Here is a 23947-nt window from a genome sequence, read left to right on the forward strand (position 1 = left end):
ATGGATTTACAATTTACAGTTATAAATTGAGCCCACTATTATCTTAATCTCTCTTGCAAAGCTGCTATACTATAGTTTATACTACAGTCTCTTACCACTGAGTCTTCACATACGTTACTAATGCTGACATACATTACTAGCAAAGCTGGAATCACGATAGGTGACCTTCCACTGGCACCACCAGTGGAACTACTCAAATGCTCAAGAAAGATATTCACAGATACTGCAAAACCGAGGAGGCAGTGGGGTCTCACACAGCTCCAGTACCAGTGCTTGCCAAGAAAAACGCCTTTATTTGGATCTCCTAACCTACTGCAGCACATAACACAGATGAGTAATATGTGAACTCCGCTCCGTGGAAGACTCCACCCTGTGCAGGATTACAGCTGTGAAGCAGGTCACAGCTGTGCTACAACATCTGCACAAAGGAAATGGAGATCTGTACATCATCTAATTGAAACCTTCAGGTGTCCAGTTCCTGCAGCCAGAGCAGAAAAATGTGTTCTCATATGGTTATCAAGTATCCTGTATTTCAATTAATAAATACACTGACTACATTCAATTAATAAATTAATAAATCAATTACGGAATTGATAATAAATTTAATTTAAATTAAAAAATAAGGAACAGCTACCAAGCTATTAATGAAGCATAAGCCTTCTATTTCTGCTGCAGGGAGCAAACTTTCTCCACATCTCTACAACTACACCACGAAAATTGCATTAGGACTTCTTTATGTGTATAAGCATGATACAAGAGAACATCCATTAAAACAGGGAATAACGAGGTGCTCTCAGCACAGTTCAGCAGGCACTCCATCTTGGTGGAATTCCCTGCTGAGCTGCACTAACCCCAACACTGCTAATTAATGATCAAATTGGAAAGGATAGCTCATTTAAAGCAGAGCTACCCCTAACAAGTGCAAAACAGCAGGCAGGAAAATATTTCTATGCAGAGATGACCTTCATGAAGAAACCTGTATTACAAGGACACAAGTCACCTGTGAGCAAGCAAGGGTTAGGAATACCTGCTCTGTATTCTGCTAGATTACTGAGTCCATGCATTATAAGTTACTTTAGAAAAGTCTCCATGCTCATCCTGTTAATGACACTTTCATTTTTACAGTATCAAGCTGCAGAGGAAAAAAAAAAAATAAACCACACTAAAAACCTTGCAAAACTTCAGACTATTCTGTTATTACAAGAATTTTAAGGTTCTAGCACAAAACAAAACCACTCCTTTTCCTGATTTTCATGACTAATATTCCATCTGAAATCACATGACTATGTGAAAAGACATGAAGGCATGGGTATTCTTAGGCCCTGAGAACTCCCTCTAGAGTTCCGTCTGCGATTGATGTGTTGGTTCCTTCACTTTTAAATACTGAGTTTAGGATACTGTATCTTCCAGTGCTGAAGCACTAAAAGATCGGGTCTTAGCCTCTTTGACACTGAAACAGGGCTTTAACCTAGGAAGACCTCTAATCTATCAATTTTGTCTGAAAGGTTTTAATTTAAATCATGAAAAAAAAAAAAAGCAAAAAGAAGCAAAAATTTGTAAATCTTACAAATGCCTCACTTCCAACTTTAGCTCTAAGTAACACTTAGAGGCAGGTTAAACACTGCCTATCTTATGCTTCAATCCACCAAGTTATTAACCAATGCAACCTGAAGTGAGGAGGAGGAGAAAAATAGTTCTATGTAAAAAATATATAGTACAAGGAGACAGGCTACTTTGGGGCTCTCAAACCTGCATTCAGAGCTGTAAGAAAAGCAGCAAACACCAAACTAACTACAGGTTAGGAACACTCACTCTCAGTCTAATACATGATTTGCATAGTTCAGGTAAGCCCTGTAAATTGTCCCCACACGGCACTTAGCCTGCAGTCTTTTGTTTCAGAACAGAGGGAAGGGCTTATGTACCCCAAAAGCTGACCATACTTCCAATACATGTCGCTATAAAACTTGTTACCTCTCTGTACAAGCCTTCTTTTTCCTTATAGCCTTGAGTATTAGACTCGTAAAGTTATCATTATTACAGGATGGATAAAATTATATTTTTTATGTTTATGACTGCATCACTTAGGAGGGTCTGGTGCTCACTCGTGCCATTGCAAAGTGTGTCTTACGATTCAGCTTGAATCTCTGCCATGGCTGGATGTTAGCCATTTGCAAAATACAACCCAAGAGTAGAAATTTCTTAGTAAAGTTATCTGAACAGACCTGAGTTAAAAAAAAAAAAAAAAAAAAGGCAGGCCCAAACCCATGCATTTTGCATGTAATCATTGCATACAAAACCCCCTGTCTTTCCATGAAGCTTTTATGAAGAATGGTCACAGTGAATAACAATTCACATATTTGAAAAAATACACTACAGCCAACTTCATCTACATCAGGAATATTTTAAATCAAGGTATTTTAAATCAATTTTAGCATACTGTGTTGTCACAATTTACTTCCTGTCTTTACAAACTGTAGAAGTTCTAGCATCCACCCTATCCTCAAATTAATAATTTTCAAAATTAGCACCTAAATAACTTTTGCTTTCAGATTAGCTAAAAGATGTTGAGAACTTCTCTCCCTGTTTGAGTTTATTGGTAAAGTAACCAACGGAAAAATGAACAGGGAGAGGATTGCTTTTACAGCACAGCTTGTGAATCAGAAAGGCTTCAAACTGCAAATTCAAAAGGCTTCAAGCCACATCATCACAGGCACCTATAGCTGTACGTGGATACCATCCTGACCAGGGCCCTGTAGGATGTCTACAAAGCGTGGGGACCTCATCCTTCCCAGAACGTGGCAAGATAAGAATCCTGTCAGCTGATGGCAAGAAATCTGTCTTCAAAGATGAAGTCTGGCACAGAAATAATTGGTCATTTCACAAACTTACAGTTGGTCTTCGTTTAATAAACCCGGCCAAAGTAAACTGAGAACATGCTGGGATGACCTAACTTTGTTGTGTGTTTATTACCCTGGTGGTAATGCCATTCTCAGTCCCCCAAAAGAGCTTTTCTAGCTGAACAGCAGGTTTCAAAAATGGAGTTATATATATTAATAGAAAGAAAAGCCACATCATTCCCTGTTTTGTGAATATGAGGAAACGATTCAAGTAAGATTGTGAATAAATATGTGTTACAGAACCGCTTAAATACATAATTACTGATATGTGTAACCCTTGCTACACAGGAACAACTATTGTTAGGTTCAAATCAAGTGCCCATTGGTATTTTTGAACAATTAATTATTAGCAAAACTGAACCCTGCCTTGACACGTGCTCCAGCATTTAAATTTATTTGCTCACTGCTTAAAAAAAAACCCCAAAGTTAAAATTGATTAACCTAGAGTTGCTATTTTAATACTATACACTTACTTTATACAGCTCATTTTGAAAAGGACTGTATTGATGATCAAAATAAAAGATAGCTTTTGGTTTTGAGAGACTAAAGCAATACTCAGAGGGTTTTGGGTGCAATTTCAAGTTTAGCCACAAACTGTTAGCATTAGTTGAAAAAGAAATTAAGTTGTGGCGGTTTTTTTCCCTATGCAAAATGTAGCTACAATCCCCACTTCTCAAAAAAGAAATAACATCTAAAGTTCTAAAACATTCTGGTGATGAGGAATACAACAAAACCAAACAAACTCGGGTCAGGCAGCTTCATATTCACCTTAGGGGTTGCACAGAAATCTGCAGATTGATGGGAAAAATAATAGCCTGCCTGGCAGATTCAAAACATTACCATGGCTGTGCTTGTTTTCAGTTTGCTTATCTCTAAGTGATTATGTTTATTAAAAACAATCTTGCTTTGCATCCACCAGGGATTAACAGGTGTCAGGGTTAACTTCTTCAGACGACAGCAGCTCCTTTCGCAAGGCTTTGTGCAGCAGGACGAAGGATATGCAGGTTCGTTACAGAGGAGTACATCCTTTCGCAGAATGCCCCCACATCCCCTGTGCTCCCCTTCCCATACACTCTGGTGAAGAGTGGAGCAGCAGGCTGATGAGGAAGCAGAAGTACAGCAGGGCTGGGGACATGCTGTGTGCTAAAACACGCAGCAACTTGGGGACAGTGATGGGGCTTGTGTTTCCATTGGATGGGCAGCAAGGAGAGGCTACCCAACAACCACTTCTGTTCAAGTCCTCCTGTGTCCCAGAAAAGTTCAGCTCTGACACAGTGAGTCCCAAACACTGACAAAATGGGACAAACAGGAGGAGAGGGAGGGAAAGAGGGAAAGTGCAACAGTGCAGAAATTACCATATTTTGGACTAGAGCATGTTGCTATTCCAGGGCAAAGGGGCCCGAGTGAAAGATGAGACCAAGGAATAAGGGGGAGTGAGGAAGTATACAGGAGAAAAATTCAGAAATAGAATTGGAGGTATTTGCTAGGACTGACTGAGATCAGGCTCTGTGAGTGGCAGCAGCGGAAGTTCCTCCATCATGCCTGTGACTTACAGAATGGCTACTGCATGTTCCTCAAGCACGACCCAGTACTTTGCTAAGTGTAAAAGGTAATATTTGGACTGGGCCATTAGTCACTGCTATAGCAATTAATCACTGTTAAGGGGACTTTTTCTCTAATAAAACTTCTTCCTGAAAGGGCATCATGCAAACCTAGCTGTGCATACAGCTACCTACTGAAAACTGATAGAGAAACCAAATATTCAGCCCTGGACATGAATTAATTTCCTGGACAGAAATGGAATGGTCAAAGGCATAAGTAAACCTCTGCTGCTTTGTTAAGCCAAAATGTTACTATTTTAACTAACTTTGTTTTTATTCCTGTGTGAGGAATTTGAGGCAGGTAGTAAAAGAGAAAGGTACTGAAAGACACAGCTTTGGAATCCAACATCCCATTTAGGTCATCACAGTCTAGGGAAAAAAAAAGTGTATTTGAACAAGACTTTCTGGCACAGGAAAATAAGAGTATTGTTGCTACTGAAAAATAAACTAAGCAATCTCTTACCTATCTATCAGTCCAAAACAAAGATCACTTTTATTATAGAGCAGCATCCACAAGTGGGCAGATTCTATTTCTGCAACAGCTACTCATGAATGAATAGCTAAACAGTGTTAACCTCAGCCACGTTCCCCCATATATAATGATCAAACACACTGTTCTTAGTTAAGCCTGCAGCAAGGGATCAAAAGATATGATGGTATGATGGTGTATTGATTAAAAACTGCAAGATACCAAGCTTTTTATTTTTCTCCCCCCACCCCACCCCCATCTTGTGTACCTGTTCAATAATAAAAGACCAGTGTTATGCCAAACTAAGAGTGTATGTTAAGATAGAAATTATTTCAAGAATAGAAGATATTCTACTGTAGTCTTTCTCACTCAGTTTCATAATATGACTTGAGTAACAAAGGTGCAACAGATCAGGTGCTGGTATCGCTACAGCCAGATGGAAACTATTTCCTGGACACAGTCACCTGAACGCCACCATGTTTAAACATGGATAATGTCCTCTTCAGGAGGGGGTCTGCATAAAGGGGAGCAAACCAGATGCCTTCCAGGGAATTATGTTTCCTCCTTACTGACTGAAAGACAAGGGGATTTTGCATTAGCAAAATACTCTGGTGTATGAAGAAGCTTTTCATTTCAGTATGTTTGATCAACCTGCAGAGTTTCAACCAAAGAGGCAGGTGGATATTGGTTTTAAAATGGATAACAATGTTGAAAATTCCTGAAAATGTTAGTTGCCAATTTGACGCTACCTTCTGTGGGCAAGAAATCAAATCGGGAAACAGCAGCTGGTTCTTGAGGAGAAATTAACACAAACCATGCAAACTAACAACACAGCAAATACTCAAAAGTGCATTTAAACCAGAATTGCTGCCCAAATTATGTCACTTCTTTCCAATTTTGAGCACCTTTCCCAACCATTTTCCTCCACCACCATGCCACTCTCTGCTCCCTGCAATGCAAACACTGAGTTCACAGCTAATCTGAAGAACCTGGACAAGGGAACCAGCTCTGGTGAAATTTTACCCAGCAAAAAAAGGTAAGTGCTTTTTCAGCCTCATAAATCCCCTTAATGCAATTCACTGTGATAGCACAGGACTTTTGCTGCTTGTGACCAAGGCACTGACAGTAAGGAGATGGTGCTGTGTACCTAGGATGTGAGAGTGGAGACAACTATGTGCAGCAGCAGCAGCAGCAGCCTGTGTACACACTCAAAGCTCCCCAGTCATCACATCAGCAGAACAAAATCACAATCTGGTCACAGTGCCCGGGCATACAACTTGGTTCTCTGCCTGGGAGTTCTCACAGTGACTGTAGCTGCTGCAGAACACATCAACACTAGTAACACAAACCACCGAAGAAACAGGCACCCATAACATGAACAGATCCAAACATCACAAACAGGTATTATGATACCATCGCAAGCAGCTTTTTACCTTGTCTTTAACAAGATACAGCACTGTGGATGCAGGTAGATTTGTCTCAATTTCTATTAGTGTACATAGCTTCAAAAACCGGTCTGCCAGGATAGGTGTTGCAAAACAAAACCAGGAATAGAATGCAGTGAGACAATTTCAGTCAAGTTTTTGAGGTTTCACTTGTACAAATAAGGTCAAATAAAAAAAAAAGTTTCATTTAAAAGAAAATAAAGAAGCTGGGCTGGTTTAGAAAGAAAACATTACAGAAGCAGATGTTTAACTTCAGTGGCTGGGCACTGAGCAAAAAATTGAAAGCATTATTGCAGAAGGAGCATGTTAAACGCTAGAGCATTTGGCTCATGTTACTGATCCCATCATCACTTTAAGAGATAGCTAATGTTCCATTTTTTCTATTTAATCAGATCAGTAAACATATCTGCATTTCACTTGCCATAAACTGCATTATTTGTGAATAAAAGTACATGCAAAAATTTCATAATAATTTTTAAAATATTTATTATTTAGGAACACTTAGCGAGTATTTTGCTCTAAGCTGGGCTATGTATTAAACTTTTAAAATTTTTATAACTGCGCTGCAGGAAACACACTTCTGGAAAACAATAAAAAGTCTAGGCAATTCTTCCTGCTACAGACTGGTGCAGGCTACCATCAGCAGCTTCACAAACTGCCCTTCCTAACGCCACCATTCCTAATACCTGGGCCCAAACGTTCACTTCTTGGCTCAAATCTGCACTACTTCAAAACTGCCCTTGGGTCCTGGTACGCCCAGGACATTTGTGGGGTGGGGGTTAGCTCCTCCTCTTAGGTTATGCCCTAAAAAAAACCACATTTCCCCACACAAAATGGTGCACAGGGCACTGGGGATGGGCGCACCCAAATGACTCAGCCAGAGAAACAGAGCCTTTGCCTTGCCAGAGCTGTCACTGCAGAGCTACCAGCCCTGAGGTCTGGAGGTGACACCCATCACAGTGGTCACCATAGCCATACAGAGTGGCACGGGCTGCTGCCTCAGGGGCACAAGATGCATTAGGGGATGCAGAGATGAGCCTTTGGGAATAGCACAGGGTGGGATAGTCAGGGGAGGAACCAGGGGTGAAGAAGGGAGGGATCCAGATGGTCTGGTGAAGAACTGCCCAATCAGCACGTTCTGTCCTGAATTCCCATTAAACTCCATTTCTAAATACTTTCCTGACTCTCTATTCCATGTGTACCAGAGTACATGGAGGCCTCAACAGGATGAGGCCGCTGGTGCTGTTCACTCCCAGACACTTCCTGCAACCGGGACAGCTGCGAGGGCTGCCACGTGAATGCAGACACAGGGCACATGTGTGTCTGGCCGTGCACGTGTGCGCAGCAGCAAAACAGTAATGTGAAAGCCTTTGAGACAGGGTGACCCAATCAACAAACCCAGGTTACAAACAAACTAGCAAAACCTCTCAGGGTCTGGATTTCAGGTCATGGGAACTAGTATCCAACTACAGCAGCACTGCACACTAAGGCTTAAGAAACTTCACTAATTAAAACTTACAGTTGGAGCCTGTCACATTCATTTGATGAGTTGCCATTACTCCCGAGATGTTCACATGTATTTCACTGCAGCCTGAAAGAAGAAAAATAGAGTGAAGAGGATTGCAAATAGATACAGCATTACAGCAGAATTGCCCTATTGCCAGCCCTACACATAACCGCTTTATTCATTAGCTAATAAGCAAAACTATTGCTTTCAAGTACTGACAACACTGAGCACCCTCCAACTCTCCAATCATTCCTTAACAAACCAGAAGTCCTTTCTCAGCTCTTACGAATGCCAAAAGGTTACAATCCTGTACCCTTTACAAAAAGTTTTCTCTGTAACACCATACAGTCCTGGTAATGAAGATGGGATAGGGTCATCCTGTCACTTAAAACAGCACGAGGGAGGTCCCTCCCATCGCAAGAGCTGTGCCTGCTGGGTGCCGGCACCCACGGCCGCTGGCCTGGGCACCTGCTGCCTCCGGCCTGGGCTGTGCGTGGGGCCCACCTGAGCACCCTGCAGGGCCTGGTGCCCTGGGACGGCGTCGTGCCAGACAGACTGCTTCTCCCGCCTGTGGCAGGGTGACAAGCAGACAGTGGTAACTGTTGCCCCAGACCTTGTCGGTACAGTGTTGGCTTCTGTCAGCTGTCACCATGGTGGTGAGCAATGGCACCAGGGCCTGGCTGCCTCAGCGCGGAAATGCAGCCTATTGGGGCGGCAGGGCCAGAGCCTGGGGCCGTGTCCTCTTTCCCCCACAGCGGGTCCAGCCACCGCCCCCCCCGGCCTTCAGGGTGATGTGGCCCGGAGCACCGCATCACCCGAGGGAAACCTGCAGCTGTTGAAGCACTCGTGTCACCTCTGGATGAGAGAACAGCCACCGCGTAATGCCAGCGCAGGTACAGGCAGAGGGGCAGAGCCGGCGCAGCCCCGCTGAGCGGTATACGGCTGGAAGGGGCCCGACGACACGTCTGTGCCTGGGACAACGATTCCCATTCGATCTTCGTTATCGCCATCGACACTTTTACCTCAGGATCCAGCGCTCTGCCCCTCAGGCCCGGCCGCCCACCCCGCTCCCCCCCGGGCGCTTCGTGTGAGGCAGCGCCTGCCCCATCGCCGCTGAGGCGAGGCTGCCCGCGCGCAGGCTGCCCAAGCGGGCGGGGCGGGGGGGGGGAGGCGCGGGGGCTGCTCCTGGCCCGGTCACCCGCCGCCTCCCGCCCCTCACCTGCCGCGGCATCGACCGACGCTGCTCGGCCGGGCGGGGAGAGGCGGCGGCGCCGCCTCGCCGGGTAACCGGAGCCGCGGCCCCAGCAGGAGAGGGTCCCGCCGCCACCTTCCCGCCCGCGGGCCGGTTAGGCCGGGGCTAGGGCCAGGCATAGGGACCGGGCCGGGCCGGCGCGGCCCCTCCCCTCCTCCTGCGCGGCGGGGCCTGCCCGGCGAGCCGGGGAAACCTGTTTGTCCGGTCTGGCGGCGCCTCCCGCGGGGAGGCCGGGCGGGCGCGGGGCTGTCGGAGGCATGAGGGGGCCCTGAACGAGCCAGCGGCGCCGGGACCCGCGCCCACAGGTGCTGCCGGTGGACGGGCAGGGGCCGGGGTCGGGGCAGGGGCCGGGGCCGGCAGCTCCCGGCGAGGGGCGGCAGAGGCTCCGCAGGGCGACTCCTGCCGAGATTCGGGCGGCACCTGCGGGGCTGCCCCGCGCCCTCTAGCCTCCGCGCCGGTAGCAAAGTCCGGCCATGCGGGGGACAGCGCCGGGGAGCGTGGGTGGGCCGGGCCGGGGCTCTAGCGGAACCGGGGAGGGGGCGGCCTCCAGCGGGTACGGCCCCCCCCGAGGACCGCTCGGCGGGCCCGGGGCTCTGGGGCAGAGCTCGGTCACGAACCGCCCCCGCTGCCACAGGAGGGGTCAGAGCCGACCCCGAGGTGGCCTTAGAACGGCTTCCCCCCTCGAAACATCACCTCGGCCTGAGCCCGGCGCGTTTTGCTGGGAGGGCTGAAGGCCCCTCGATGCGTGGCCCGGGGTGTGAAGGCGGCGGTAGCTGCGCCTTACGGGGCGGGGCTGGGGCCCGGGGGAGGTCTTTTTCCGCCGGACTGTGGAGATCCAATAGCGCGATGAATATTTAAACAATTAAATATTCATTCGGAGAAGAGTGGCTTCGTCAGGGCAGGTCGAGGCGGCTGGGGACGGCGTGGCGTGAGGGCCCTGTGCCCGGGAGGCCTTCGGTCGCGGCCTCAGCCCCCCCCCCCCGCGACCCCCCCGCGACCTCAGGACCCCCCCCAGGACTCCCCACCGCCTCAGGCCCTCCGCGGCGGGGCAGCGCAGCGCGGCCCGGCGGCACCGCTCGCAGGCCCCGCGGGATGTGCCGCAGCTGACAGGCCGCGGCGCCCGCCCCAGCCCAGCCCAGCGGCAGCAGGAGCCGGTGCCTCCCGCGAGGAGGTAAGCGGGGGTCGGGGCAGCTTGGCTTTCTGCCAGAGCTCCGGCAGTTAACGCTCTTGTGCTGGCTTGCTTTTGTGGCCCTGGGCTAGTTGCTCTGCGTCTGGCTTTTATTTCTTCTTTTTTTTCCCTTCCCCTCTATCTATAAATGAGGAAAATCGCTTTCGGGGTTGTGGGGTGTTTACTCGTTAGTCAATGTTTGTGCAGCCTTTGGAGCGGTACTAGGTGTTGTGGAACCATCATAACTCTGCAACAGAAGATCCTGGAAAAGTTCCTTGTGAGGTCAGTCACTCGCTTGGGAGGTGAAAAGTATTTTTTGACACACACCCCAAAAAATCAGTATCTCAGTCATGTTTGCTACTGGTTTGTGTCCGTAGCTTAAATAGCATCCCTTCACTTAGAATCTGAATGGAACCGTGTTAAATGGAGCAGCTAATGAAGCGTTTCACCGCAGGTTTGAATGTCAGCACAAGCGTTTTGAAACTGAAGAAAGCATACTGTACAGGGAGCTTCTGGCAAGAAATAGTTTCTGGCAATGAATAACGGTGTGGTGCCTTTTATCTTGGGTGGGTGGGTGGGTGTCTGGTTGTCAACAGCCGAAGAAAACAGAAGAGTGCCCTGGGCATCAGTGGGACTTAGAGCTAACCTGGTTCTGGAACAGTCCCTGCCTCTGTAACTGCTGCTAGAGTCCTGGGTTCAGCTCCCTGCATAAGTGCCTGTGCTGGCTCAAATTTGCTCACAATTTTCTGTTTGGTTCTGAGTTTTTTATTTGTCTTTCTCTTTCAAGTCTGGTTCAGGTATCAAGGGGTATTTGGTCACTGTGTGGTTTTTCCTTGTCGGCTTCTGCATTGCTGTTACTGATGTTCACATTAGAGTGTGGTTGCTTTTGCATGTGCCCCACACCAGTATTTGTCTCTTTGTTAACTTGTAGGTATCATAGAGATTATTTTTGGTAACTTCTAAACTGTTCTCTTCATTTCGTTTGCCTTTGTGAGACTGCTTGTGAATGTTCTAGTCCCTTGCTTTGCAGTTTGTGATGGTGATTTCAACAAACCACTTGCTCGCTTTGCATTGAGGCCCTCTATTTAAATTAGCTATAACTTATTTTTCGCCTTCTTTTGTTGTGGCTTTTATTTTGATGGCATAGGTGATGGTATTGGGCCTGACTATAAGTTGCTACCTGCATTTAAATATGGGGAGGGGTTTGACTGGTTTTGTTTTAATTACAGGGGGCTTGATGTTCTTCAGTGACCTTCCCTTTATCTGGCCCCTGTTAAATGAGATGCTTTGTATAGTTGTAATTGAATGCAGGATATTTGCCAGGAGCTTCTGAAACCGAACTCTAGCTCTGTCTGTGACTTACCATATGGCCTTGGGCAAATCACTTAACCTCTCTGTGTTTCTGTACTTGTCAGGGGCAAAGAACATGGTTCTCATTATACCCCAAGGAGGCTGATGGTGTATGAGCTCTCAACTCTGCTTTGAAGATGCTGTGCTCTGTGACTGAGCACTGCTGCTGCCCCTTTGCTTTTTGGCAAGCTTACAAAATTACTCTGTACTGTGCAGCGGTGTGTTTAGTGCTGTGTGGTTTGGGGTTTTTTTCCCCCCTCACACGTTCGTATATAAATTAGAAATATACTTTCAATTTGACAGTAGAGATGGACAATTTCAGCAAGTTCATGGATGCTTTTGTTTACAAAATGGTGTACAGTTAGGCACAGGGAGATGTAAAACGAGCAACATAGAAAAAAAAAAAGGAGGGGGGGAGAGTAAGCAGTGTAGAGAAAACAGGAAACAAATGAAGGAAAGAACCAGGTCATTTGCCCAAGTGACTCTCTGCCTGAGGAGGCATGAAAGGGTTTGGAGAACTAACCAGAAATTTCTCTTTTTAAGAAAGCTTTGCAAGGTAAGTTAATTTCACCATTTGCCTAAAAGAAATTTTCTTTTGTTACTGCATGCACATAGTCTCATGAGGTAGAAGTCAGCCAAGAAACGGTTTTCTAACATTGTTTCATTACAGATGGAGCCCAATTTAAAGTCCCATACTGGGGATTCTTCTTGAGCAGCAGGTGGTCTCTGTGTGCTTATGATACAAGCGTTTCAAGCTACATTTATAATGCAGTCTCTTGGTTCAGTCACAAACTGTGTTGGATAAAGGTCAGTTTAGGAAAATACCTTTAGTGTCAATTTTAGATGCTGACTGAAAAGGTGTATTACGGCATAATCTCCAACTTTGTTAGCAGGAAGTAACCCTTATTTTTTACACTTAAAAATACTGGCAGGTTTTGACGCGGGAGGGTAATATCTAGGATAATAACTGTATTTAAAGTTCCAAAAATCTTCCACGGCAAACAATAGGGTTTATGTGTGCACAAAAATAATTACTTTCTCCTTTATTAAAACAAAAGCCATTTTGTAACATGAACTTTGAGAGGCAACGTAATGATCTCTGTAAAAGGCAAGCTGAAACCCCTTCAGAGTATACTCACATCACCAGCTTGTACAAAGGTTACTAACTTATCTTCTGCAAAGATAACTTGTCTTGACTTGGACTTTAAATGATGGAAAGTCTGCATATCTGTTAATGAAAAATCCTAGTGCAGATAATGGGTAAAATTATTATTTAGTGCTGCAAGGGGCCCATCTTCAGCCATCCTTGCTTAGCCTCAGGCAACTTGGACTGTAGGTTACAGGTCTGTCTTTTTTGTTATTATTTTCTGTTAGATTGTTGGTGACTGGTTAATCTTTTCCTTGTGCAGATTCCTGTTGGCTCACAGTGATCAGTTCACTTATATTGTCATGTTGTGCATATTCATTTCCATATGTAGCAATCTTAAATTTTAATGGGTAGCTATATTGGTGAGTACACAGTGGCTCCTAGTGTAATTGTAGTGCTCCCTCTGTGAGGAAGGTGTGTTGTGTTGTTTTTTAAATGAGGTGCTTTTCTCCAGTTTGTGCAAGCATGAAGAACTGAGATGGGAATCGTAAGGATTGAGGGAAAGAATACCTGTTGGAGAAAGCAAGATTTCACAGAGCTTGGTGGTACCTAAGTGTTACAATTTTACCCCCATGTTGATGTTTACATCCTGATGATGCACGTAGTTGGGGTCATTATTGCATCCAAGGAGGGACTGGGGTCAATTCCTCATAGGAGAAAGATCTGTGGAAAGGTTAGCTGTGTGTGATGCCAATAAAAAAATCTCTTGGAGCTGGAAATAGCCCAGCTTGGCAAGTCCTTGATCCTCACAGTTAAAAAGGTATAGCTGAAACACCTTTTTGGAAACACCTTTTTTAATGAGTGGTTGCTCTCAGTAGGTTGTACGAGGCTGGGTGCGTGTGATTCTAATTGCAGTATAAGCCGAAAGCGGCACAGTAGCTGCCTCCCAGTACTGTGCCAAGGCATTTCTCCCTGGCAGAACAGCCTCATTCTAGTACGTGTGTTTTGCTAAAGCAGTTTGTTTATGCAGTGGGAAGTAACAGTTCAATTTTGCTTATGTCTTTATTCCTCCAGCATCCTAATTCTGCGCCATTATGGCACTTCTCTTTGCCCACTTCAAACGTGGGTGATTTGATAAGCATAATGTTAAAAGTTTTGAGTGAGGCACTGTGGGTTTATGGTGTCTTGGCATATAGCTGTGTATGTGCAACTCTCCATCAGTTGTCTGCGCTGTGGTATTCCCAGGTTTTTATCCTGGTGACAAAATTTCAAAATTGGTTGTAAGGGGAGATAAGGAGAAATCAATCATTCACTAGAGTTTAACCACCTTCAGGACTCTTCCTCTGGTGGATGTTAATGCTGCTGTTATTACTCATTTTCTGTTAGTGTACAAATGGTGTAAGATGCATTATTTCTAATCAATAGCTACAACAAGATGTTAACTTTATGATGCTAATGCTTGTGGAAAGTGAACCTCTGCTATTGAGACTAAATTCTAAGTAGCCTCTGCACAATTTGTGGTCACAAATTGCTCGAAGCAACCTGTTTTATAAATGGTTTCTGTGAGATGAGCTACTATTGAATCAAATGTATACACATATATATTTGTGATTCAAAATATATATACTTTATATTTGAAAATTGTGTGTGTATTAATACATGTATATATCTATAAAACTTGGGGCTGGGTGAACAGCAGCAGCGGGTTGTACAACCAAGCTGACTCTCATATGAGTCCTGCAGCTTACAGAACAGGTTCCCTGAAGATTTCTCATGCTGCAGTGATAGCTTGAGTCTCCGAAGGCACTGTTTGAATCTCTTGTGGTTCTGTTACATGGTGAAGATCATGGACTTGTCAGGTATGATGTGTGTTCTGGTGTCCTGGGATGGTGCACTACTTCACCATGAGCACTTTATCTGTAGCCATGTATTAATCACTTGAATTTCAACCTTTTTTGGTGGGAATTCAGAGTCACCTCACATTAGGTATGTGTTGGCAGTTTCAAGGTGGGAACTTTCTCCAGGGTCACAGTGCAATTAAGAAGGTGTGGAGTTTGTTGCCTTACTACCTTGGATTTGATTAGCTTACACTCTTAAGTGTGGTTTGAGCATGCTTATTTTAGAAAAGCATGCCTGACCCAGAATGTCTTTACTGTAGGTGGAATTGCTGAGCTGTGGGAGCTCTGACAGACAAGCACACACCCCTGCTTATTTCCTCAGTTCTGATGCATTTCCGTTTGAGCAGTTTGGCTGTGAGCTGACCCATTTGCAGCGCATGGTGTAAGTGTTCAGCAGTTCTGTTTTCCTGAAGCAGCTCTGGCAACTGGGGTGTGCCTCTGTGTCAACTGCCAAGAACCTGATTGTCCATGATGTCTGGTCAGAGTCTGCTTGTCAGTTGTACCAAGCACCAAGCCGTGCCAGTTCCTGTTGTTGTTGGGACCACTTAAGATGATACTAAAGGGCACACACTGTATAGGATATGTTCTGAATTACAGGCTGTGATTTTTTTGCCTAATGCAAGGTGTACTTGGTTGGCCTAGAGGAGTTGAGGCTTCAGCTTCAGGATTCAGTTTGCCCCATTTCTAATGTACTGCCCTGATGGTACTTTATAGAGACTGCCTCAGATAAGCAAGAACGTGCCTCCAGTCACAGCTGACTTGAACTAGTTACCTAAACGCTTGAAGTTGCCTTTCTCCAAGACCTTTCAAGAGCTTCATTTCTCCATGGCCATGGCATACTGTAAGAATGCACACTGAAATCAGTGTGTTTCAGAATAAATGACAGACAAAATTGGTCGCGTTGAAGATGTAATTTTGGAGGTGTTCAATTATTTTAAAGTAGTCATTGAACGAAGTAAATGTAACTGTTAGGTATGAAGTAACAGTATAAACTGATGTGCTTAAAGAGTGTCATTTGCATGGCAATCTAGCTGAAGCTTAGTAGTGTTTGGAATTAAGGTTATTTCCTTGGCCCATTTGTGCAGAATCATGCTATTTTGAGTAACTACTGGGGTTTTGTCTTAAAATGTCATAAGGATTAGCTAGAAGGTTGGAATTGCTCAGAAGATAGACTCTTACCTGCCTGTCCAAGCGCTTGTTACTAGTAAAATTGCATATCTGTTTTGAGTAATATGTGATCTGTCTCTTATATTTTGGAAGCAAATCTGGTTTTATTATTTGCCTGTTTCCTTATAGAAGGTCTTGTTACAGGTAGATTAGTTGATTAATGCATTTTTAATGAAGAATGATACTCTATTAAAGCATTTGGCAGGGATCATGAAGTGAGAATGGAAATGCAATATCCTGCCATCGAAGGACTTTGGTTTTGACTGCTGCTTTGTGAGGACTAAATGACAAGCAAGAACTGCAGAACCATTAACTGAACCCATGTTGCCAATTTGATGATTATCAGACTGGGAGATGGACTACTGTGCAGTGTCCCAAAGTAACAGTTCTTTTGGAGGTCCTGTAATGCTCACCTACAGCTATTATTTCATTTTGTTGTTTGTACCAGCCGGTGGAAAGTTAGGTGGCAACCTCTTTTTAGACTGTAGGAATTTCACTTTACAAATAAAACCAATAGTGCTTTGTTTTCTTTCTGATATTTACAAAATCCTTGGAGAATTTGTGTGGTGAGAAGCTGAGCTCCTGGTGTGATTTACGACCCCTTCCTCTGTGTTTCATGCTATGAAAACAGTCTTGCATTTAAGCAACTGCATTGGAAGTATTCATCCCATAACTCACAGGAATTGTTTTTCTTATGCCCTAAGAACAGCAATAGCTAATAATAGCCGTATGAATTGCTGCCACCAGGTGAAAAAAAAATCTTTGCATGTTGATTGGATGAACCATCCATATCCTTTGTATTGTGCTGCTCATTGCCTCTGTTCTGTTTTAAGCTGATTTTTTTTTCCTTCTGTTTGAAGCCCACTGTTGTCTTTTTAGATTGAGAATGCTAGCCTTAAGGCAAAATGCATGCACCTTTCTATATGTCCTGCTCTTCTATGTACAGCAGAGCTTCCTTTTTCTGAAGCCATCTCCGTTCCTTGGAGTTCTGCTGAATTTGATGGTTTTGTTAGTAGCGTGAAGAGGTGGGGGTTACGCAGTGTGCCCTACCTAGATGTTTCAGACCCCCTTTTCCACAGTCAGGTTTACAAAATGGTCATCTGAATTAAATGCTTCACTTTGTATCTGCATTATTAGAAAGGATGGATAAACTGATCCTTAGGAAGTGGTTGTTTACTTGCCCAGGACTTGATACTGGTGACCAGGTTACTTTAAAGAAACAAAACTGCAACCTTACTCAAGAGTGCATCATGAGCTGTCTATTCAATCACAAACTTTAGTTCTCAAACATTGTTAGAGCCATTCTTTAAATGTTTGCCCATGGATGCAAAATAATTCTTTAAACCTGTCAGGGTATAAGCTGGGGTATGGACTTGAGCCTCTTAAATACAGGTGTCTGCTTTGACAGAGCCATCAGAGGACTCTGTGGGCTCAGATTTCTTTTTTGGTTGTTTGGATTGCAGTCCTGCAAGCGTCTGTTCGCTCTTGCTCTGTTTACCTAACAGGCTGTCTTTGTTTCATGCTCCCTTTTTAGCTTAAAATCTGTTATAGGCAAGATGAGCAGCAATGTGTTACAGCTGAAGATGGCAGAATAATTACTTCTGTCTCTTAGGGGAAAATGTAAGTGGACTAATCAGGCATCTGCTAGAAGGTCCTTGGGGGGGGAAACCCCCACCCCACAGATTAATGTTTAACATGGTGTTCTAGCTGCAGTTTTGGAAGAGTGCATTCAGTCTTCCTGTGAGTAGGCTTTGCTTTTCATTATTCCTCCAGTAACACATAGTCAAGAAATAAATCTAGTAAGTATAGGAAGGCTTTTAAAAACATGCAAATTGATAAATATGGAAATTGTACCTGAGTGGAGAAATTTCAAAATTAAATCATTGTGGTTTTTTAACTGTTACTCTATTGCAACATTATTCCTGCTGACAAGGAAAACAAGTAACATTTGACTAGTTCAGTGTTTGAGCTCCAGGTAGAGTACTGGCTTAAAAATGTTTGATGGAGTTTACCAAGTGAGATTGAAATAGGTTCTCATTTTATTGAACAGGACGTTGGTGATAGTGTTCTATAGCAATGTTTTTACTGTTTTATTGGAGAAGACTATTGCCCTATTGGTTTGCAAAATGCATTTCCTTGTTTCACAACTGTATGAAGCCTGACAGCTTTATGTTCAGATTAAGGGCTTGGCACATGAACATAATTCAATAAATGTGGAATTGGTGTAGCTATGGAAGTTTCAGTGTTTGCCTTCTGTCTGCCAAGGCAGTGATTAGTCAACTGCTGTTTAGATTTCCTTTTGGGATCATCTTGACAGGTGCCCAAGAAAGACCTCATTCAGGGGCTTACTGAGGCAGGAAGCTTGTCTGCATTTACCTGGGCTTTGCTTTGTTTTGTATCGGTGGTTTTTTGTTGTTTGTGGTTTGGTGTTTTTTTTTTTTTTATTTGTAGTGATGGCTGTTGTAATCTTTCTAGAGTGAACAAATCTGGGACAGACCCAATATATCTGAAGATTAGGCTTTTCATGTATTTACTTCTTTTAATAGATAGTTAAATATCAGTGAAACAGCTTGATGTAGCTTTTTTGTCCTATTTAAACTCCAGAGAGCTAAAGTAGTTCAGAAAGGTCTCTCTGAGCTTGCTTTTTGTACTCTTTGAGTTTGCTTTATGACTCTTAATTAAAATATTGGTGGTGTTACATTCTAAACCAACAGTCCACGGCAAGGTTTGGGAAATTGTTGTGCTAGGCACTGCATGAATGTGTGGGATTGTCATGTAGAACAACATGCTAAGGAGACAGTAAGGGCTGTAAGCTGTGTGCATGTTGTCAAGGGACTGATGACTGACGGGTATATAATTGTTAGGCTTGTTCTGCTTCATGTCATGGACTTTTATATCCACAATAAATAAAAATAAGAAATTTAGTAGCATGTTAATTCTTTTACTATACATACATCTTGTTCTAGATGGATCTGTAACTTTGTTTTAGGGTCACTTTGAGTGACGATCTGATTTGCAGCATTGAAGTTATGCTCCCTGTGACCCCAAGTTCTTGCAAAAGTGTCATAGGCAGTGACTACCCAGAGGAGAATTTAGAGTAAGATTTTTTTGTTGTTTTTTACTGCCTTCAAACAAGTGCAGTAAATGCTTTTTTTACAAGGATTAATTTATTCCTCATAAGCTGGTACTACTTGCCCTGAGGCATGAGCAGACACAAAACCTGAGTGACCAAAGCACTGTGGAATTTGCACCTGAGTTTTCAGCCCTTTTAGTAAATAAACTCAGGCAGGTACAGTTAAACTTGTCTTTAATACTATTTTCATCTCTTTTACCTCCCTGTACATCAAGCCCTGCTTTGGATCAGATTAATTTTCTAAGTTAAGGAGACTGTTGCAGAACTGGGAGCTAACCATTGCTTCCTGCCAGCCTGGGCAGCATGGCTGCCCCGTCAGTGCCTGCCAAGCTCGGGGCCAACGCCAGCCTTGCAAAGGAGACGGTCTTTGTAGCCGCACTGGCCACCCCACTGCAAGTGAAGTGAAAGCAGCTGCAGTTCCAGTTGTCAGTACTCCGCACACCTGCTCTCAGAGGCTGGATGGGTTTGTTTAATGTAAGGGTTTCTGCTTTTGTGACTTACCTGAGGTGGAGTGAAAGCCCCATCTTCAAGTCAGTAACTAGAAAATGAAGACCATACAAGCAAGAAACAATTTTTTAGAGTCATCTTTTGAGTATTTTATCAAGCAGCTTCTAACAACTGGGTTGTTCCATCTGAGGCCCTCCAAGAACTGTTTCCACAGGCACCTTTACAAAGGCACCTCTGTAAATTTTGGCAGCATTAGAAGTTATTTCAGAATTTAGGGAAGTTACTGGTGTGTAGCGCTTCTGGTGGGATGGAGTTTGCTGCCCTTGCAAACGCATAGCTTGATCCCCAGGCAGCAGGATACTTTGGGGCTTAAACTTGTAGCCTGCGTTACGTGTAGTCAAGTGGATCTCGTTTTACGAAATGCTTGTTCTGTCTCTGAGAAGAACTCTGCAGCTTTTCTTGCATTGGAATGTTGTTTTTCTAATTATTTTTCTTTTCCACTGCATATGTTCTAACATCATTATTGATTGAACCTAAGCTTGATGTGAGATATGATGCTTTCAGAGAAATTTCTAAAGCTTATTTATTTGTAGCTTTTTTCATTAGTCCATTCAATGCAAGAGCCATAGAAGCAGTGTTCATATCTGGTTGTGTTGTTGTGAGATGGGAAGAGCAGGTGGGATCTTGTTTGAAACCATTTTACATCCAGCTCCAGCAGACCAAACCCTTTTTTTGACTTGGTGGAAAGACCATTTTGTAAGTGATTGTTATTTCAGCTCAAGTCTGAACATAAGCAGTGCACACGAACATAAGAAATTGTCTGTCTGTCTTCTGAGAGTAGATCCCTTTAAGAATGGACCATTGCTTTTATTTTATTTTAGTGTTGTTCATAAATAGTTTGTTTCTCTTGCATGGCATAGCTTTTCTAGCTTTTTTTTTTTAAAAAAAACAACACTATGGTGCCTTTTTTTCTCTTCAGAATAGTGACTGCTGCAAAAATCAGTCGTGCCCACCTCTTTCTGCTGTGTTTAATTCATCTTTGATTTCAGTTGTGTCTGTTCTCAATCCAGGTGCCAGAGGATGTGCACTCTCCTCTCTTTCTGTCCCCTGCTGGCTCAAGATTATTTGGCACCTCTGCTGCTCTGTGCTGCTGGTTCCTCCTGTCTCCTCTTTCACATCGTGATCGGTCTCCACCTTCCCCTGAACTTCTGACATCGTGTTGACATCCCACCTAGCCCTTTTCATGCAGACTAGGTGTCAAGAAACTTAACTCTAAACCAATTTGTCACCCTTTCACTGGAAGACTCCTTTGTCCTTGGCCCTGCAACACCTCTGTGCTCTCTTCCAACTGTGGGTGCTTTTCTGCAGTCTCCTAGCCAGCCCTGGGCTCCTCTGCTGCCACGTGCTCACCAGCAGCCCTGCCTGTGACCCCCATCAGTCAGGCCGCTGTCCCCTTGGCTGCTGTTGGTCCCCCAAGGGCAGGGTACATACGGAGCACGCAGGCAGCGATGCTTGCCAGGAGACTCTGCCAGCTACCGGGGATGTTAGCAATGAGGGCTTTGAGCGCAGAGATGGTGTCCTCCGCGTTTTATGGTATCAGGGTTAGTAAATGCTGCCTGTTGTTGTCTTCTGCAGCAATGATAGTGGTGGTGCCTGCAGCACAGATCAGCTCAGCAGGCAGAGTTGTGCTGCCTGCAAGGTAACAATGAGATTTCCTTTATTAGTGGGATTTTCCAGTTGGCAGTTTAGTTCTTTGAGGGGGTGAATACAGTTGATTTGAACTTCCCCCCAACGAATCATTGCACTGGCGTTTCCAGCTAGCATCACAGGCTGCTTCTGTTTGTATTTTAGGTATTTCCATTTAGCTATGCATCTATAATAGAAAACAAGTGCAGTAGGTTTTTTTGACATCCCATCTAACCCTTTGCATGATTAATTAGTTTATTAATCATTAATCAGTTAATCAGTTAAGATTAATAGACTAAAGGCTGAATCTCTGTGTGTGCCGGAGGTACAAGCTTATTTTGTCTTAGAGTGAGGGCAATTCAAAGATCTGGTGATATTTTTTGTTTTAAGGACAGCGCGTGTAAGGATCTTCTACTCTGCCTCCCCAGCAGTCCCCAGGTAAGGTATTAGCATGGTAGAATTCTTGACTGCTGCAGGGCTTCTTGCAGTCATATATATTCTAGATACATTTCAAAGAGGAATTGAGCATTACATCCTGTTCTAAAAGGACTTTGTCTAACATTCAAACAATTGGAGATAGAAGAAATTCCATATGTTTTCAGTCTGAACAGACGTACAGTGCAAAGAAAATCTTGAGTGTCTGTAAACCCTAAAGCAGGCATGTGGTTGAAGAGTCTGACCTTGGCTTGCTTGCAAGGCTAAGGCATTGTTGGCTAAAGGCAGGATTATTCATATCCCTGTTTAGATTGAGAAAGTTGGGAAAAGTCAGCGTTTGTGCTGGCTTTAAGTACTGCTCAGCAAGTTGGCGTTTGCAGGAGACTAACACCCAATTCAGCAGTGTCGCCTGGCTTGCCGAGGGAATGAAACCTCAACATAACCTGGGGCTCCTGAGCCACCTGCCTGCAGGTCCACAGCAAGGCATCGTGGTCCACCAGGGCTGTATAGCCAGCTGCTTGCCCCACCAGGTGCGAGAAGCCATGTGGATTGCATCATGGACCAGTTCCTGTGATGATGTCAGTGCATGTTGTCCTGGCCCTGTGTATTAAGTTGTTGAGTAGGTTGCTCTGGAGGTAAATTTTTGGTTCAGGTTTCTGGTTAATACTTTTCTTCCTTTCTGTATCAGGTGAAATATGAGATTTTTTGGGGATGGAGTGGTAGTCAAGAAAGAACAAAAGAAGTAAAAAGAGGAGAAATAAACCAAAATATTAAGGGAGGTATTCAGGTGCCCGAATTTGAGCTTGAATCTCCTGTATCTTGAGGAGTATTGCATAACTCCAAGGCTATTTAGGAAAACAAACAACCTTTTCACAAAAATTTCAGGTTCCACAACAGTGTTAGTGACTAGCTGTCATATTCCTGGCTAATCACTTCAGTGAGCAGCTCCAACAGCTTGAGTGGGTAGTGGAAGAAGTAGCATTAATTCATGTTAAATCAAACTGTGTGTTCATATGATACTTGCTGGTTTTGGTTTATTTCGTAAACTGGCAGTCTTGAAACATTAGCCTGTGCGCTGGGTGAGCACCGCAGTGCCTCGGCTCATGAGTGTTGCATGCTTTGGGCTCCCAGACAACAGCCATGTCATTTGAGTAGCGTATTAAGTGCTCATGTAATATTTATGTCTGTCTTTATAGGAGATATTAAGGAGGGGGGACAATTCAGCTTTGCAAAAATAGAAACTAAGGTGGATGTCAATAGGGTTTGGTGTCAGCCTCAATGATTGCTGGTTTTGTAAGCAACAGCATATGGTGTATAGGGTGGCACTGGCCTTCATTTGTGACACCAGGCTCTTTTTGCAAGATGGGTCAACAGATGGTTACTTGGTAGCTAGCTGCTGTGCATGTTAGGTTACTTGGCTGCAGCAATCTTTTAACTTGGTTTTATTTTGAAGTCGCCAGGGAGCGGCAACAGGGAGCCGATGGGGGTCCCAGGACACGCAAGGCAAGTGGGACAGACCCCAAGGCCGTGGTGAGGTCTTGCCACAGGCAATGCCACAGTGATGAGGCAGGTCCAGGGTCAAGCCGGGAAGTTGATGTGTAGTTCAGGGTTAGGATCAGGCCCAGCGATGCCTTCAGAGGTCCACAGTGTCCGGAGTTGAAGGGAGCATGGGCAGCTCAGCTGGAGACCAGCTCGCCTCCAGTGCAGTTCAGACAGGGCCTGTGGGCTGAGCCAAAATGTGGCTCCTGGTCCCGTGGGTGTCAGGGGGCTGGGACATGGCTGCTCAGGGCCAGAGAGGTGTATTGGTGTTCTCAGGGCCCTGGCAGAAATGGCTGAGGTGATGGAGCACCCCGTCCTCCTGTTGTTTTTTTGATTTTCTTACAGTTGTTACAGTGCCTTTCACAGACAGCACAGAACCTCTTTGGAAATTGCTAATCTGAAGAAACTAGTGCAAGTAACTTAAGCTTCCATACAACAAATTTGTATGTTGAATGGCTAGAGATGAACAGGACACGCTCGTCAGAATGGCCTGAAACCGTGAACCAGATCAGTTACTAAAATGCTGGGACGTCCAGCAAGGTGACTAACTGACCACATGTGGATGAAGACCACCTAGGAGTTGTCCAGGTGGTTGGCTGCTGGTGTTGGTTGGAGGGGGTTACACATGAGTAGATGGTTTCTGGATTTTGTTTACAAGCAGATAGCTTAAGCTGTAGAAATTCTCGATTATCTAAAATGCTGGAGGAGGATGGGATCCCCTATTGCATGTCAGGCTCCTGTGTGAGGTCAGCACTGCAGCAGCCCAAGTCACAATGATGTTGGGAGGTTTTCAAGAACTATAGTTTAAGTAAACTTTATGGAAAGTGGAGATCCCTTTTTGGAAGATAATGTGCTAATGCTCGAGG

The 23947-nt window shown here is 44.4% G+C and overlaps 1 protein-coding gene across 1 annotated transcript in view; it reads left to right on the forward strand.

The window, feature by feature from the left end:
* The window catches only part of ATP8B1 (ATPase phospholipid transporting 8B1), a 75184-nt gene that overhangs the window by 23535 nt on the left and 27702 nt on the right, over positions 1 to 23947 (forward strand). Inside the window, exon 1 of the mRNA XM_080371783.1 lies at positions 1 to 9476. This exon is cut by the window's left edge and continues 23535 nt beyond it. The gene's annotated coding sequence lies outside the window, so the exon portion shown is untranslated. The remainder of the gene's footprint in view (positions 9477 to 23947) is intronic.

Source organism: Falco punctatus (genome assembly GCF_963210335.1).
Source record: "Falco punctatus genome assembly, chromosome: Z".
NCBI lineage: Eukaryota > Metazoa > Chordata > Aves > Falconiformes > Falconidae > Falco > Falco punctatus.